The sequence below is a fragment of the Pteropus vampyrus genome, unplaced genomic scaffold (assembly GCF_000151845.1).
Source record: "Pteropus vampyrus isolate Shadow unplaced genomic scaffold, Pvam_2.0 Scaffold1000003646, whole genome shotgun sequence".
In the NCBI taxonomy this organism is placed as follows: Eukaryota; Metazoa; Chordata; class Mammalia; order Chiroptera; family Pteropodidae; genus Pteropus; species Pteropus vampyrus.
In genome coordinates this window covers 4,823-21,830 of record NW_011918048.1, presented here as the reverse complement: position 1 = coordinate 21,830, position 17,008 = coordinate 4,823, and the positions used below count along the sequence as shown (strand labels likewise).

At 49.8% G+C, this 17,008-nt stretch overlaps 1 pseudogene; it reads left to right on the top strand.

The window, feature by feature from the left end:
• Positions 1–5,476: 5,476 nt before the first annotated feature.
• LOC105311383 lies at positions 5,477–11,038 on the top strand (annotated as a pseudogene).
• Positions 11,039–17,008: the final 5,970 nt, after the last annotated feature.

The window sequence follows — 17,008 nt, the reverse complement described above, 5'->3', positions numbered from 1 at the left end:
CGCTCATTTTTGTTCTATGCAAGAAAAACTCAACGAGGGGAAAGTTACTCAAGCGATAACCCGGTTCTTCTCTAGTTTATAAATCACGAACCTGTTACTCGTGTCTGCACGTTTGTTGTTGGCACATTTATCACACGCCCCACGTGGCCGACTGCTGCCCCACAGGGTGACCTCTGGGAGGCTGAGCCTGCTCCAGCCTCTAAGGGCCTCTCGCTGCCCCTGGCATCAGACCACTGTCTTGCCTTTGTGCGAATGTGGGCACCCTGATCTGAGTGCACCTGTGTTTCATGGTCACCTTCTGCCCCTCAGTGTCTGACTTTGGAAGCGCACCCATCACACAGCCTGGAGCACTCTGAGCACAGCACCCTGCTCCTCGAGCCCCAGCTGAGCTCCCCAGGCCTCAGGGCTGAGCCGAGCCCCAGGGCTACTGCTCTTCCAGCTCCTCTGGGCTGAGCCCAGTCCTGGTGTCGGAGGCCTGTGCCATCCGCCCGTCTTTCCAAGCAGAAGGATCAGTCCTTCCTGGGACAACTGGGGCATGAACAGCAACCTCCCAGGGTAGAACTCAACACCCGAGGGCTGCTCCATCTGCCTGTGACCCTCAGGACAAGCTAACAAACTGGGATCACCACAGTCCCTCTCACCTTTCTCATTCCCATAAACGTCCTCTTCACGGAGGAAATGTTGATCCCACAGACCCAGCCCTGTCCTTCCCAGGGGCTCATGTTCAACCCATCCGGAGCCTGGGCTGGTCACTCACTCCCACCACTCAGCATTCACAGCGTAAAGGTTCCCTGGGGCCTCCATTCATGGAGACAGACATGCTGACACGACCCACACCTGAGGAGCCCCAGGATCCCCAGCGCCCCGCTGTGCACCTTCTGTCTCTGTGCTGGGTCACACCCGTCCTTTCTCGAGGACACAAACAGAGCGCCCGCCACACACGCTGCCCTACGAGAGAATGCACTGAAAAAGACCGTAACGCGCTGATGCCCTGGCCACTAAAACTAGGAGTGAGGCGACGTGGGAAACGGACTGAAAGCTGCGCCCAGCCCCTCCCGTGGCAACGCCCGCTGCTGCAGTGGGCCGGCGAGGCCTTCAGACCTGATGCATTATTCGCACGTGTTTATATTGCAGGAATTTATGACAAACAAGCCTTCTTGTGTGATCTCAAAAATAACAGATGGTACTTTTTAAAGCACCCAGGAGGCATCTGAGGTCCTCTCAGCCTGAGCCAGGCCTCTGTCCAGGCTGCCCTGTGGGTCTCCTCTGAGACCATCCTTGGTGACCTCCCTGGACCCCACTGAGGGACAAAGTTGACTAAGACCCCCAGAGAGGCTGGGCCTTGCTGCAGCTCCCACAGCAGTCGGGGGCAGAGCGAGGTTTGCTCCATCCTATCCTCTTGCCTCAGGATAGAGACACCTAAACTTGAGAGCGACCTCAGAAATTAAGATCAAAATTCTAGGAATGCAGGATCAAGTATGACATTACCGCTACCACTGCCTCTCAGCTTTGTTCATCTCTTCTGAAAGCCCTCCGTTGTCAGACAGCCCATTAGGTGACATGGCTGGAGGCAGGTCTCAGCTCCCCCGGGACTCAACGTCATATGCTCAAGAGGACACAGGGGACCTGGAGTCCTGAAGGGACCGAGCCCTGCACCGACTGCCCTGCAAGGGGAGGTCGCATCCATCTCAGCCCGGGAGTCGGTGGCTGGTGCACTAACCTGAACCCTGGCTGATGCCTGCTCCCCACCTGACAGGTGCGTCTGAGCCCCTGAGACCATGAAGACCTGGTGACAGGGTCTCTGTCCTGATGAAACCGTCTGTGGCTCCCACGGTCTGCACAGGCCATGCCCACTCGCCCTGCAGGAGCCCGCTTGCTCCTCTCCTGCCTCGTCTCGTCCCGCATATGCCGAAGGGAATCCTAATCAAACTGTGGAGGTGGTGACGGTGACGTGTCCGGGAGGCTCATCGATCGGAACGAACGTTTCCCTCTGGCGGGAATGTGGACAAGCCGGGAGACTGACCGCGTGGGGCGGGGGACACGGGAAATCTCTGCACCGTCCTCTCACCTTTGCTCTGAAACTGAAACCTCTGTTAGGAACAGCTGTTCCCGACAGTATTCCTCCGCACTGTCCAGGAGGAGGAATGCATCCCTCAAGACTTCGACTCTCAACGGGTGACAATAATCCAAAAACGAGTCTAAGGGTCCAATCGGAACATGAAGAGGCCATCGATCCTGAATAATTCTGTTACTTCCACCGTGAACTGCACGTTAGAGACACACAGAAGAGAGACTCGGAGTTTCTGAAATCCCAACATTTCCTGTCCACGAGGGGAAGCACGTCAGGTGGCAGGAGTGACCGACAGATGCTGACAGGTGACCTTGACCTACTACGGGTTGGACAGACAAGAATCAGGCTTAGGCATATGAGTTTGACGTCCTTAGCCCACACTGTTACCACATCACATAGGACGGCCGATTGTACCCAGGGCGGGAGGGGGGGGCGCTGAGGACCCCCTCTGCTCCCCAGCCTCACATATTGCCACCACTTCTGGGACAATGTGCTGTTTCCTCCCCGCAGGAGAAGGGTTTGGTGTGACCCTCTCATCTCCTGAAGCTAATAGAATATTTATTGAATGTTAACTGTGATTGAAGAAAATTCATATTAGAAAAAATACTTCGCACTTTCCAGCTACACTTCCCTCCTGGTCCACCAGGGGGCGGCTGGCCTCCCTCTCGATGATGATTAACTATTTAGAGCCCTGATTTCTCTGAGCGCCTGTCTCTGTTGCCAGTAAATTCCGTGAGTGCAGACCCCACGTGTGTCCTGTGCTCTGTACAGGTTTTAGGGCCCAGTCCGGGGCCGGAACCGTCATGAACACTCAGTAAACATGTATTGACATTTGAGGAAACCACACCATGGAAGCAGGTCTCCTGCCCCTGTGACACCTGGGGTCAGACCATGCTCCTTACAGACACGAGGACCCTGGTGTCAGCGTGGGAGGAGGCCAACGAGAGGCCTCGGCTGTCCCAGGGATGGGCCGTTACCCCTGATAGAGTCAGGAGGGGGACAGGGAGCCCCTAATAATGAGAGTTGGACCTCCGTTCGCTCCCCGAATACCACAGTCTCCCCGTCTGACCTTGGGAGGGACGTCTCCTCTCCCGGGGAGAAGGGGAGACCCTGGGTGGCAGCCTGTGTCCTTCCTCTTCCCACGGAGACCTGACCTGGCACAATCCCTGGAGCCTTCACCTCAGGTGCACTCACCACTAGGCACCAAGGGGGCCCCCCCCCGATATCAAAGGAAGGCAGGGGGCAACTCCCGGTCCCCAGGTCCATGGGGACACCTCCCAATGGTCCCTGATGGCCTCTCACCAGCCCGTGCTGTTCTGGGACAAGGGGAGCTTTCTGTGCAGGATGGGACAGGGGAATACAGGATCTGGGTTGCTTCCACCTCAGAGGCGCTGAGGGTCCCACAGGGTCTCCCCTCCCCTAACGGAGAAATCCATGGGGTCCCCTGGCTGAGTCTCCACGTGCAGATGCTCCAGCTCCTGGGCCCTGTGGGGAGGCTTAGAGCAGATGACAGACAGGGACACAGATGACATGGGTGCTCTGGAGTATGATGGGGGAAGCACAGGGCGATGTGTGGACCAGCCACCCAGGCCAGTTACCAATCCTGAAAGACTCAAGACCCCTCAGCAGGTCCTTCCTCTGAAAACTCAGGGACAGAGAGCTCCTCCTAAAACAGCACGTCCCCCTGGGGGGACAGTTCTCCTGACACTGGCCCCGTAATCCTCTGGACAACACTCATCTTCTCCCTGGGTTCACACTGACTTGGATGGAGTCAGGTGGCCTGGGACCTGCAGTGACCAGGACCTGACTGACTGGCTCCTCAGCCTGGACTTCAGAGCCCACCTCTGGCCAGGGCTCAGGGTCAGCTCCCACTCTCCTGGCCTTGGTCAGCATCCCTGGTGCAGCCCTGACACTGGCCACAGGTCTCCTCATGCCCTCCAGGGGAGCACTATTGAGACACACAGACAAGGCACAGGAAATTAACACAGGAACTGGCTTTGGCAAAGAAGGTGGAGAAAGAGCCTGATTTCCATCCCACAGACCTTTAGGCCCCTCCCACATGTCTGCTCTGTCCTCATGTTCCATTTATGGACCTAGGAGCACCTGCTCTGTCTGGTTCCTTGTCCTGCTCCCCACTTCCTGTCTGTCACCACCTATGGAGAAGGCTGGGTGACCCCAGGAATGTCCCCCAGACAGAGGACAGAGGCAGCCCCGATGGTCAGGGGGCACATGGACAGGCTTTGAGACAGAGCACTGCCAAAAGACACGAAGAGAGGGTCTCTCTGAAGCGGACCCACGAGAACCAGGGAGCCCACAGCCCCTCAACCTCCCACCAGCATCCTCTCTTCCCAGAACACACGGGTCACCTCCCCTTCACACCCAGGAACGGTAGCTCCTTCTGAGACCTGGTTCTGGGTCTCTGTCCCAGGAATCAGAGGCCAGCCTGGTGACACTGGAGATGGAAGGTGGGTCCCTTCATCAGTCACCACCCAGCTTGCCCCTTTCTCACCCTCAGAGTCATCTCTGTGACCTTCTTGCCGGGAGGAAATGCAGCCTTCCCAGAGCATTTGAGAACAGGGGGAGACCCCGGTGCCCAGCTGAGTTTCTGTGTCACAAACAGAAATAATCCTTCAGGTGTGGGGACCTCTTGGATCTCTGTGTGGTGCTGACAAACTCAAGGCCAGGACACAGCACAGGCCAAAGGCGAGGTGGATGGGAGGGTCATCCTCTCAGAGGACAGGGGTCCCCATCAGCCTTGTCACAGAAAGTGTGCTCCCAGGCCAGTATGATCAGCCTCCCCTGACAGCTTGTTAGATGTGGACTGTAGGGTCCACTGCACATCTTGAGTCAGAATCTATATTTTAACAGAATCTGCAGACTCTCCCTGTGCACGGGAGAGGGGATGGCCTGTCACACCCCACATCCTGTGTCTCAGCCTGGCCAGGCACCGGCATTAGTTGGGCAGGTGCTGAAGCAGCATTTAAGGTATCACCTGGGCACGATATCTTTATAAAGTTCCACAGGTGATTTTCATGGACAGCAAAGGTGACATCCTTTGGACAAGAGTTCCGATGTGGCCCCCAGGGCTCCTGCTCTAAAGGTGACAGCAAGGAAAGATGAGGAAGGGCAGCGGGGAGGCTGCTGTGCACCCACCGCAAGCCTCAGTCTTGTGCTCATCCAGTGTGTGTGTGTGTGTAGGGTGAGGAGTCACAGCAGAAGAAGGCAGAAGCCTCAGCAGTTTCAGGAAACAGAAATGTAGACAGAAGCTAAACGGGAAGGAGGGGCAGGAGAGGCAGGTTGTGGCCATAGACCCCTCCCCCACACACGTGACCAGGGACATGCTCCTGCCTGGGAGGAGGCCCAGGGCAGCAGAAGAGGAACAGCAGAGCAGGCGCCTTGAAACAGAGGTGCCTGTGAGCGTTTCTGGAGCCCAACTGTTCTCCCACAGGGACAGACAGAGCAGACAGCAGTCACCATGGAGCCCCCCTCAGCTTCTGCCCCCAGATGGTGTGTCCCCTGGATGGGCATCCTGCTGGCAGGTGAGGGGGGTCAGTTCCCTGGGAGTGGACAGGAGACTGGGAGACAGAGACTGGCTGGGGTCTCCTGGGGAGGATAAGTCTCTGAGAGAGCACAGAGGTCTTCGTTTGGACCTGAGGGGAGAGGACAAAGGACAGAGGAGGGTGGGGAGGGGCCTCAGGAACACGAAAATCTCATAATCTAGAAGTGCTGAGGAGCAGGAAAACCTCACTTAGGGTAAGTTGGACAAGTTATTCATCACCGAGCAGTAATTGCTGAAAACCGATGGTAATGAGAACAATATATGTCGGGGCGGTACCAGGAAAGCTAAACCAGGGGCTCTAGACATGGTCCTTACCACCAGCTCCAGAAAGGGGCAGAGACACACCAGGAGGTGGAGGGCCCTGGGAACACTCGTTCACCCACAGGTGTTTGCAGCCTGTTGCAGGCACTGGGGGTGCAACGAGATCAGACAAGCCCCTGTTCTCACTGAGCTCCTGTTCCATGGGGAAGAGACACACAAGGAAAGGTCTAGAATATAGTGTCAAGTCTCACATATCATGAAAGGAAAAGTGCAGGGAAATGTCAGAAAGTGGAGGTGGAGGGACGATAGAAGACGTGGTCATGGAAGGCCTCTTCCTAGGACACTCCTAGTACTCAACAGGGGTCTGAGAGCAGTAAGTGGGTGAGCTGGGCAGACACCTGGGGAACAGTATCTGAAACAGAAAATGCCAAGTTCGGAGGTGCTGAAGTAATGGTGGCCATGCTGCTGACCTTGACCATAGGAGACACACACGCCCTCACAAACACACACACACACTCACGTTCATGCCAAGGCTGAAAGATGAGGAGACCTGCTCATTCACCGGGGTCTCATCTTTCCATCTCAACGCATGGATCCAAATATTGATCAATTGCTCTCTTCCCTCCTAGTCTCACTCTTAACCTCCTGGAACCCGCCCGCCATTGCCCAATCCACTCTTGAATCAGTGCCTTCCAATGCTGCTGAAGGGAAGGATGTGCTTCTCCTTGTCCACAATCTGCCTGTGGATATTCCAGGCTATGCCTGGTTCAAGGGGCAAGTGTGGACAGCAACCATCTAATTGCATTATATGTAATAGACAGTCAAGAAAGTATCCCGGGGCCTGCACACAGCGGTCGAGAGACAATAAACTCCAATGGATCCTGCTTTTCCAGAAGGTCACCTTGGAGGACACAGGATACCACACCCTACAAGCCATAAAGAAAAATTTGCAGAATGAAGAAGTAACAGGACAGTTCTGTGTATACGGTAAGTGATTCCTCTCTGACCTCTGGGTGTCCAGTGGTGAGAATTCTACTTCACACACACAAGATTGGCAGCCCTGGACTGTGCCTCCATCGCCCCTGGATTGTGCCTCCATCGCCCCTCCATGTCCCTTGCATATGTCTTGTGATATACACACAGGCTTCATTCTTTGTAGGACTCAGGTTGCCGGAGAGGTAAGAGGTGCCAACTCTGATTGAGACGCCTTTGGAGGAATCAAATGTCCCACACAGGGCAATATTCTCTCTCGGTTATCTGCACAGTGGAGCTACCCACATCCAGCGTCGCAAGCAACAACTCCAACTACAAGAGTTTCGATTTGCATTCCCCTAATGATAGTGATGTTGAGCATCTTCTCATGGGCTCATTGACCATTTGTATATCTTCTCTACAGGAATGTCTATACGAGGGCTTGCCAGTTTTTCCATCAGGTTATTTTGTTTTGTTGTTCTTGAGTTAAAAGCGTTTCTTTTACATTCTGGATAGTAACCCCTCACCCGATATGTGATTTGCAAATTATTTTCCCTCATTTCGTAGGTCACCTTCGACTCTGTTCATTGTGTCTTTGGATGAACAGAAGTTTTCATTTGGACAAAATCCAATTTATCTGTTTTTTTCTATCGCCCATGTTCATAGTGTCATATTCAAGAAATCATTGCCAAATCCAATGTCATGAAGCTTCTAAGAGTTTTAGTTTTAAGTCTTACCTGTAGGATTAAATCATTTGGAGGTAACTTCTGTTCATTGTGTAAGGCAATGGTCCACTTATTCGTTTGCTGGTGGATATTGCTGTTCCTCACCATTTGTTGAACAGACTGTTCTTTCTCCATCGGATGGTCTCGGCAACTTTGTCACAAACATTTGATCACATAATCGAGGCTTTATTTCTGCATATCCATTGTATTTCATGGGCTATAGGTCTCTCTTTATGCCATTGTCACATTATTTTGGTTCCTTTAGCTCTGTGTTAACTTTTGAAATCAGGAAATGTGAGACTCCAAAGTTCATTCCCTTTTTCAAAATTGTTACAATCATTCGGTCTCTTGAGATCCCACATGAATTCTAAGATAGATTTTTCTATTTCTGAAAAAAAAAAAAGAAGTCATTGAGATTTTGATAAGGATTGTATGAAATATGTCTGTCATTTGGGGTATATTGACATCCTTGCAATATTAAGTCTTCCAATATGAACATGGATGTCTTTCCATTAATTTGTTTCTTCTGTAACTTCTTTCAAAAAGTTTGGTAGTTTTCGGAGTATGAATCTTACACCTTCATGGTTAAGTTGATTCTTAAGTGTTTTGTTTTTTCTGATGCTAATGTTAATGGAATTGTTTTCTTAAGTCTATTTTGGAATGTTTACCATTATTGTAAAGAAATGGTACTGATATTGAGTGTTTCCTGCAGCTTCATTAAATTGATTAATTTTAACATTTGTTTGTGTGTGAGTGTAATCTTGAGAATTTTCTACATGTAAGATTAGACCGTCTGCTACAAAAGATTATTTCTCTTCTCCCTTTCCAATTTGCATGCCTTTTATTTCAACTTCTTGCCTAATTGTCCCGGCCAGGATTTCCATACTATGTCGAATAAGTGGTAAAAGCAGCATCCATGTCTTGTTCACGATCTTAGTTAAGGTTCTGTGTTAGCGGTGAGATTTCATGTACAGCCTTCACCATATCGAGTAGTTCTCTTCCCTTCCCACAGGCCCTGTCATTTGTTACAACTGTAACCACCTCTCTCTGGAGATGTCTTTCATGATAAAACTCACTCCACAGGCCAGAAAGTAGAATCTTGTTCAGATTGTGAAATCCTTCCGATGGAACCTCTCTACGTCCAAGGACTTAGAGATGGAGTTGGGCTGTCTTTAGTGCCTAATAAATTATATAACAGGAGCTAAATGCCTTCCCACCTTCTGTGAAGCTCCCTTGGCCCCAGAGAAGGACAGGGCTGGTAAGCCTGCCTTCCCCAACATACACGGAAGTTCACATGAGGAGCAGAACCTGATCTTTTTTGAAGTCAAAGAGATTTCTAGGAATAGATTGAAAAATAATCACAAGAAAAAAATTCCACCTGATGATGAGGATGCTGGACACGAGGGCTGAGAAAGGGTTCCCAGTTGTGATACAGGAGAGGAGAGATGTCCAGGAGGACAGGTCAAGGTCCCCCTACAGTGGTCTGCGGTCAGAGAGGAGGTACAGCCCTCTTTGTATAGGTTGTCACCTGAACGACACCTGTCCTTCTGCAGAGGCCAGGGCCGTCCACTGGTGACCTTGAAAGAGCTCACTATAGACTGTGAGCCCCCAGGTACCAGACCCACTCTCAGTCAGTCACCTCTTCTGTTTCTCCACAGAGCCAGTGGGAAAGCCCTCCATCTGAGCCAGCAATGCCACAGTCACGGGACACAAGGACGCCTTGTTTCCGATCAGCCTCCCAGATGACAGTGGGATCACCATCCAGTGGTTCCTCAGTGCCCAGCATCTGTGGCTCAGGGAGGGGATGCAGCTGTCCTGGACAACAGCACCCTCACCTTGGTCCCGTCAGGAGGGGGACCCTGGGGTCATCACTGTGAGGTCTCCAACCCCATCAGTTCCAGGGAAAGTGAGCCCCACAGGCTGGATGTGAACTATGAGTGGTCCCCTTCCTGTTCTCTATGTTATTAAACTCTGAATCAATTTTCTACTTATCTAAAAATGCTGGTTATGATGCCCTTTTTTATACTTTTGTTGTGAATACTCAGTGATGGTGGCAAGTCCTTAGAAGTCTTGCATTGAGTCAATAAGTGCTCAGAAATGTGAACTACACTGTCATTATTGCTGGTTTGAGGGCACATTTCACCTCTGGTTGCTGTCAGTTGCCCCAGCTCCATCGTGGAGGTGACACCAAGTTCCTCAGAAGACGGACAGTGGTCATGAGGGCTGGGAGCACATGATAAGTTCACAGGAATCCCAGCTCTATCCCTCCTCCAGGGGGACGTCCTGGACGCTGATCTGGACAATGGGAATGGACAAGAGGACACACATGCAGGTGGTAACACCGACACAAAATACACTTAACACAAAGCAATCTACCCATATTGGAGAGCCTGGGTCTCAAGTTGAGACCTTGGGACAAGGGCCAACCCAGACTAAAGAAACAGTCTCAAGAGAAGTCCACCCACATCTAGCCTACCTGGAGGAACCTCCTGAAGGGTAATGTGTGACTCAGGGTCATGAGTCTTCTATAGGCAGGGGGATCTCCTGGTTGACGCTCAATGATAGAGGGGCATATGCAGGACAAGATCTCTCTCCACATGAGATTCCACGATCGTGCCACAAAGAAGCACACAGAGACACTTGCTCATGTGAAACACAAGCCCAGGATGAATCATGCTAGAGGTGAACCCCCAAATCCTGGGGCATTTCATACCATCCATGCCCGTACCAGCCCCCACAGGCTTTGTCCTCCTGGGCCAGGAATGTCGTAATTCCCAGCCTCCAGGGACTGTCACCCCACTAAGTCACAGGAATTCCTGGACACCCAGATGTCCCTAAAAAGGGGTCCACAGGTTGGCCATGTGGTGTCTGGCCTCGTTCTCCCCTCAACCTCCCTAGGGTCCCAGGCTCTTCTTTTGGATCTTCCCTCCCCAGGAGTACTGGGGACTATGCAGCCCTGAACTCCAACTAGAAGGAAGCTGCCCCCACACTCCTCCTGACTCTACGTGGACAGCTGGGCACAGGGGGGCACAGAGTGCACACTCAGGGGGCACCCTCACCTAAAATACAACACCCGGTGCCTATGGGACGATCAGCACTAGCCTGGCCAGTGCTGCTGACCCTCTCTCCTCTCACCACTCGTCATCATGAGGGGTTCAATACCCTCTTTCTGCACCTGTCCACAAGGAGCATGTGACCCACCTCAGCATCCCCGGCCTGAGTGCAGGGATGGGGCTGCCCCACAGACCTGCTAAGGGGCCTCATCCAGAAAAGAGTCAGGACTGAGGACTCCAGGAGAAGAGCCTCCAATGCTCCCACCCAGGCAGGGGACTGGTCAGCAGCACACAGGGCCTCTCCCAGGGCTGAGCTCTCATCCTGTCCTCAGGCCACCCTGGAGAGGACCAGGAGTCTGACCGCATCTCTGAAGTGGGCCCTGAGGGGGACACATGAGTGTAAGCATTTGTGATGTGAGGAGGTGGCTATAGAATGTGCTCGGTGGGATGGAGATGCCAGTAGAGAGAAGCCTGGGAACAGAGCAGGACCTGGGTCTGAAGAATGCACAGGAGCAGACAGGGGAAAAGGAGTGTGTAGAAAACTGCCCTCTTCATCTTCGAGGATGATGGGGACAGTGAGCTCTGAGGGAAGTGGCTACATGGGGTCCATCGGGGGCCCTTTTGGGTCTCTCCTCCAAGGGCATCTCCTGGGTTATTGTCTAAGACGAGGTGCCATTGCCCCAGCCTTGCCCTGTGGGGACTGACTCTACCCCATTTGCCTTTCTCAGGCCACTTCCTCTGTCTCTCTCCAGCCCTGGCATCACCAGATCCATGTATAATGAAAATCCATAGGCTCTGAGTCCCTGAGACATGTGTCTGAGAGATGAATCAGAAAGTGTCTCTTGTCTCTAGGACTGGGAAAGGGAGTAAGGGAGGTCAGCTCCCCCACGTTTTACAACAGGTGCCAACCCCAAGTTGGACAACTACTGCCCCCAGTCCCTCTGCAGAGAGTTCTTGCCCATCCTAGTTACCCAAGTGCCACAGTGAGACCCGCAGGGCCCAGGCCCTCCTGGGAGATCTCATACAAGACAGAAGCTTGTCCCAGGTACCCGATTTCTGTGCATGGGAGACCAAGCCACACAGCACTGCCTGAGTATTTTAAATCTTTGGTACTTGATTAAAATATAACTCTAAAATAGATATGTGTGTGTATATATATCAAAAGTTACAGGTTCCAGCCCAGGTAGCGCACCCCGGAAAACCATGACCTAAATGCTCATACTACAAAAGGGTGATTAAAAATGAGTTAGTCATCCTACTAAGGAGTTGGAGAAAAAGAGAGGAAAGAAGAAAAGAGATCATCTTAAAAGTAGAAATCAATAAACTAGAAGATAAATATAAAATCGAGAAGAAGCACACACCCTAAATGACTTTCTTGAAAAGGTTTATCAATTTTTTTAACACTTCTGGAAAAACATGTTAACAAAATAATAGAGGAAGCACTAATAAGGCATGTGAGCAATGAGAAAGGGTTGACAGGCTCTGAGTCAACCCTTTTTAAATTTAAAAATCTGCTACAGCTAAAGCTGTAGCAGATTTTTAAATTCCTTAAAAATCTTTGAAAATTTAGACAAAATTGACAACATCTCAAGAAAACTAGAAATAACAGACACTAACTCAAGAAACAATAGGAAACCTGACCTGTACTGTAACCATTAAAGAAAATTTAGTTAATAGTTCAAGTGTTTTCACACAAATGCCCAATCATAGACATGGGCTCTTGCACATATACAAAGGTGCCACACGTGTGTGCACTCACAAAAAACACAGATGGCCTTAAAATGAATATAAATATTTCTATGGAGGAAAAATATGAATCTGGATGCTAACTCACATCATACAACAACAATCTTTTAAAAGTTGATAAAATTTGTGGCTTCCTGTCAAGATGGTAGAGTAAGTCAATGTTATGTTTGCCTCCTCTAACAACCACATCAAAATTACAACTGAACTACATAATAGCCATCACTGCAAGTCTCCTGAAGTCTAACAGAACAGAAGTCCTACACTGAACACATGCAGAAGAGGCCACCTCAAGACTGGTAGGAGGGGAGGGGCGGAGGCGTGAAACAGGCTGGTCCCACACCCTGACAGGAGAAATATCTCAGATGTGGAGGGGAAGAGCAAGGGGTTCCAGTCCCACAGCAGCCTCCCGAGCCCAGGGTACCAGAGCCGGTGATAAGTCCCCAACTCTGGCTGTGAAAACCAGCAAAGATTGTGGCTGAATAGGTCAGAGAGCTGAGGAAGGCACAGACTACCCTCTAGAGGGGCCCACACAGACTTACTCGGTGACAAACTCACACGCTCTGAGTTCCAGTGCTGGGGCATCAGCTCAAAAGGCACCAGGAACATATGGTGAGGAAGTGAGCGTTCTGGCTTCAGGGAGAGGGCTGGAAGGGAAGCTTTCTCCCAGACAGAAGTGCTGGCAGGGAGGGTTCCTTTGAGCCCTCCCTCACTCTGCTTGCAGACCCAGGCAGGTGCCATATCTGAGTCTCCATAAACATAGCTAACACCAGTCTCCTGCCCATGTGATACCCTGAGACCCTACCCCACCCAATTGCGGGCCCGCCCAAGCTGCTTCCAGTGGATTTTCCATACAAACGGCTTGTCTTGGCACATGCTGGGGACTTTTCTAAAATCAAAAATCCACAAAACCCAAGTAATCAACATCTGACCTCAGTGTGTTCCGTATCTTTTGCCAAGCAGCTCCAAACCCAGCACTAGAGGCAGCCGACTTCAGTTTGCAGCTTGAACTCTCAAGCACATCAAAGTCCAACGTGGGTAGCAGCCATCAGAGATTGCTTGGTGGCTCAAGCCAGGTGGCCCAGGCAGGGCTCAGGCTGCAGATGAACTTGACATGCAGCAGGGTCCCTCCCAGGAGGACACTGGTCTGAGCCAGAGAACCACCCGGGATCTCATCTAAGAATGACACACACAAAGGGCAGACAGGGCAGACACCAGAGCCTTGTTAAAGTTAACCCTACTCTGTAAGGTCAGGCCATGCACAACAGCTCCTCCTCTGGTCATGGCCATGCATCACAACCAATCAACCAGAGGGTCAATCCATCTCATTGATGAGCAAACAACAACCAAGGCTCATCTACAACAGGAGGGCACACACAAACCACATAACAGACATATCTGGAAGATATGGCTCAAGTGACCAGGGAAGACTGTGCCACTAAGCCCCACCACACACCTGCTACATAAAGCCACTCTACTAAGACTAGCAGATATAGCAGCCCTACGTGACACATGGAAACAAACACAAGTAGGCAACCAAACTAAGAAGACAAAGTAACATGTCCCGAACGACAACAACAAAACAGAACAAAGAAGTCAACAAAATGGAGACGAGCAATCTACCAGATGCAGAGTTCAAGACACTGATTATAAGGATACCCAATGAACTTAAAAGAAGAGTAGAGGATCTCGGTGAGTACTTTCACAAAGAGAAAACATAAAAGTGGCAGCAGAAAACATAAAAAAACAAAAACTCAATAATGAAGAATGTAATAACTGAAATGAAGAATACCTTAGGAGGAATTTACAGTACATTAGATGAAATGGAGGATGGAATCAGTGATTTAGAAGATAAGGTAGCAGAAAACACCCAATCAGAACAGCAATAACATTAAAGAATCCAAAAAATGAGGAGAGTTTAAGGGGCCTCTGGGACAACATCAATCATGCCAACATCTGCCTCCTAGGGACATCAGAAGAACAGAGAGAGCAAGAAATTGAAAACCTATCTGAATTAAAAATGACCGATGACCTCCCCAACATGGTAAGGTAAATAGACATAAAAGGCCAGGAAGCACAGCGAGACCCAAACGAGATTAACCCAAAGAGGACCACGCCAAGTCACACCATAATTAAAATGCCAAAGGTTAAAGATAGAGTCTTAAAAACAGCAAGAGAAAAGCAGTTAGTTAACTATAAGGGAGTTCCCAAAAGAATGTCAGCTGATTTTTCCACAGAAACTTTGCAGGCCAGAAGGGATTCGAAGGAAATAGTCAAAGTGATGAAAAGCAAGATTCAACAATGAAGATTACTCTACCCGGCAAAGCTATCACTTAAATCAAAGGACAGAGAAAGAGCTTCCCAGACAAGAAAACCTAAGGATTTCAACATTACTCAGCCTGTATCATAGAAGATGTTATACAGACTTCTTAGAAGAAGGAGGAAGAGGAGGAGGAGGAGAAATTATGAATAATAAAATGGCAATAGCTATATATATATATAGCAACAATTATTTTAAATAAAAATAGATTAAATACTCCAATAAAAATATATAGGATGGCTGAATGGATAAGAAAACAAGACCCTTACATATGTTGCCTACAAAAGACTCACTGTAGATTGAAAGACACACACAGATTGAAAGTAAAGAAATGAAAAAAGATGTTTCATGAGAATGAAAACAAACAAAAAAAAGCTGGAGTAGCAATACTTATACCAGACACAACAAACTTTAAAACAAAGGCTATAACAAGAGACAAAGAAGGAACCAGTTATCCCACTTCTGGGTATTTATCTAAAGAAACCCAAAACACTACATTGATGGGACATGTGAATTCATATGCTCATTGCAGCATTATTTACGATAGTCAAGATTTGGAGTCCACCTTGATATCCATCAATATACGAATAGATAAAGAAGAGTGTAAAATTCTGCCATGAAGCACCCCCACAGAATCCTACCAGAAATGTGGGAGGGGTATGCTGACTGTCACCCTCTGTGCCGTTTTATGCTCCCTCCTTCTCTCCAACTTGTGGCTGACTTTCTAGTCACACCTATCTTATGTCACCTACTGCCTTCCTAGATACTCCTCTCTGGCTTGAGCATCTTCCTTGGTAAAATGGACATCTTATCTCCTCTCCGATGGTCTCATAATCTTGCAGAGATATAATGTAAAACAGGCCTTAGAAAAAAATGTAGTAAATTAAATGGATGGAGCCACCAACTTCTCTCACTTTGCCCATCCTGCCTCAGATGTGTTGTCCTAGGGCCCCACCCCATAACTCTATCCTAGTCCTGTGATCAATCTTTCCCAACTGAGGGGCATCACTACATAGTATCAAAAAGGAATCAAAAAAGACTGGTATTACAGCCCCATTTCTGCTCTTTGTTATTTCCCAAGATCACTCTTGAACCTAGAAACTGGGACCTTCTTCCCGTTGGATGGGTGGGGCCTACTGACATGCCCCAAAGGGAGGGGTATGTACGTTTCATAATGGGCATCATGTCATGAAATGATGTGAGGTGTAGCATGCGAGATGACTGGCAGATACTTCGGAACTTATGTCCAGTTACTCATTTTGATGTGACGAGTAACTAGTAATGTGCCCTTTGGAAAAATGAATAGAAAGCTACCTCGCATTTCCCCGCCTCAGCCCCAGCCCTCACCTCCTCTTCCTTCACACTCTCGCTATCCAACCCACCTTCCTTCCCTGGCTCCTCGCCCTGCTGTCCCTCATCTCACGCCCCAGCAACACTCTCCTCCCTCAGCTTTCTGCCCGACCAGTTTCCCTACTCTAATGAGTGCCAGCCATGCCCGCCACCCTCCCTTAAACATTTCCCTAGCCAGCTCTTCCTCTGTTCTCCCTAGACCATCCACTAGTCGCCCTGTTCATCACGCTCCCCCTTCCTGTCACCCCTCTATCTACACCCCTAAACCACCTCCTAGGCCCCCTTTCTAGTCCTTTGGACCCTGGTCCTTGTCAGCGCTCCGGCCATCCCAACCAGACCAGATGATTCACAGATATCATCCTGGAGAGGTCTTTTCCCTACTAGTGGGACAGACCGGTGCAGTTCAGAATGTGGATTGCCAGGAGCCTGACCTGGAGAACAGAGGAAATCAGTGATAATGGAACAACCAACATTCAGTGACCTTGGAGGGTAAGCTCTGCTAATGCCTGGACTCCCTTTTCCATGATGGTGGTTTTCAGCCATGACCAGATGCTGGTTCTCTTACTATCTGTCTTTTGCCTTCATTCTCATCTTTTTAATACTCTGCAGATGCCAAAGACACCCTATACAAGTTCCTTTGTCTGGACAGTCTGATCCTTTCCTCTTCTGCCTGATCAGCCAGCCTGCAGAGGCTTCTACCTTTTTAATTGGCTTCTCAGTGAAATCTGGCCTGTGCCCACAGGACAAAAAGCAAGACAAGTCACACAGAAGATAGAGAACAGTGAAGAGTGGAAAGCATCTAATCTGGGTGAGTCCAATTGACCTATCCTGCGTTAAAGTGCATGCAAAAATGAGTGACCCCCGAGAACTCACACATAGGGCACAAAGTCCCTACTTTAGATAGATAGAGACTCGAGGTTTTTTTCATTTGGTTCCTCCAAGACTCCATATTTC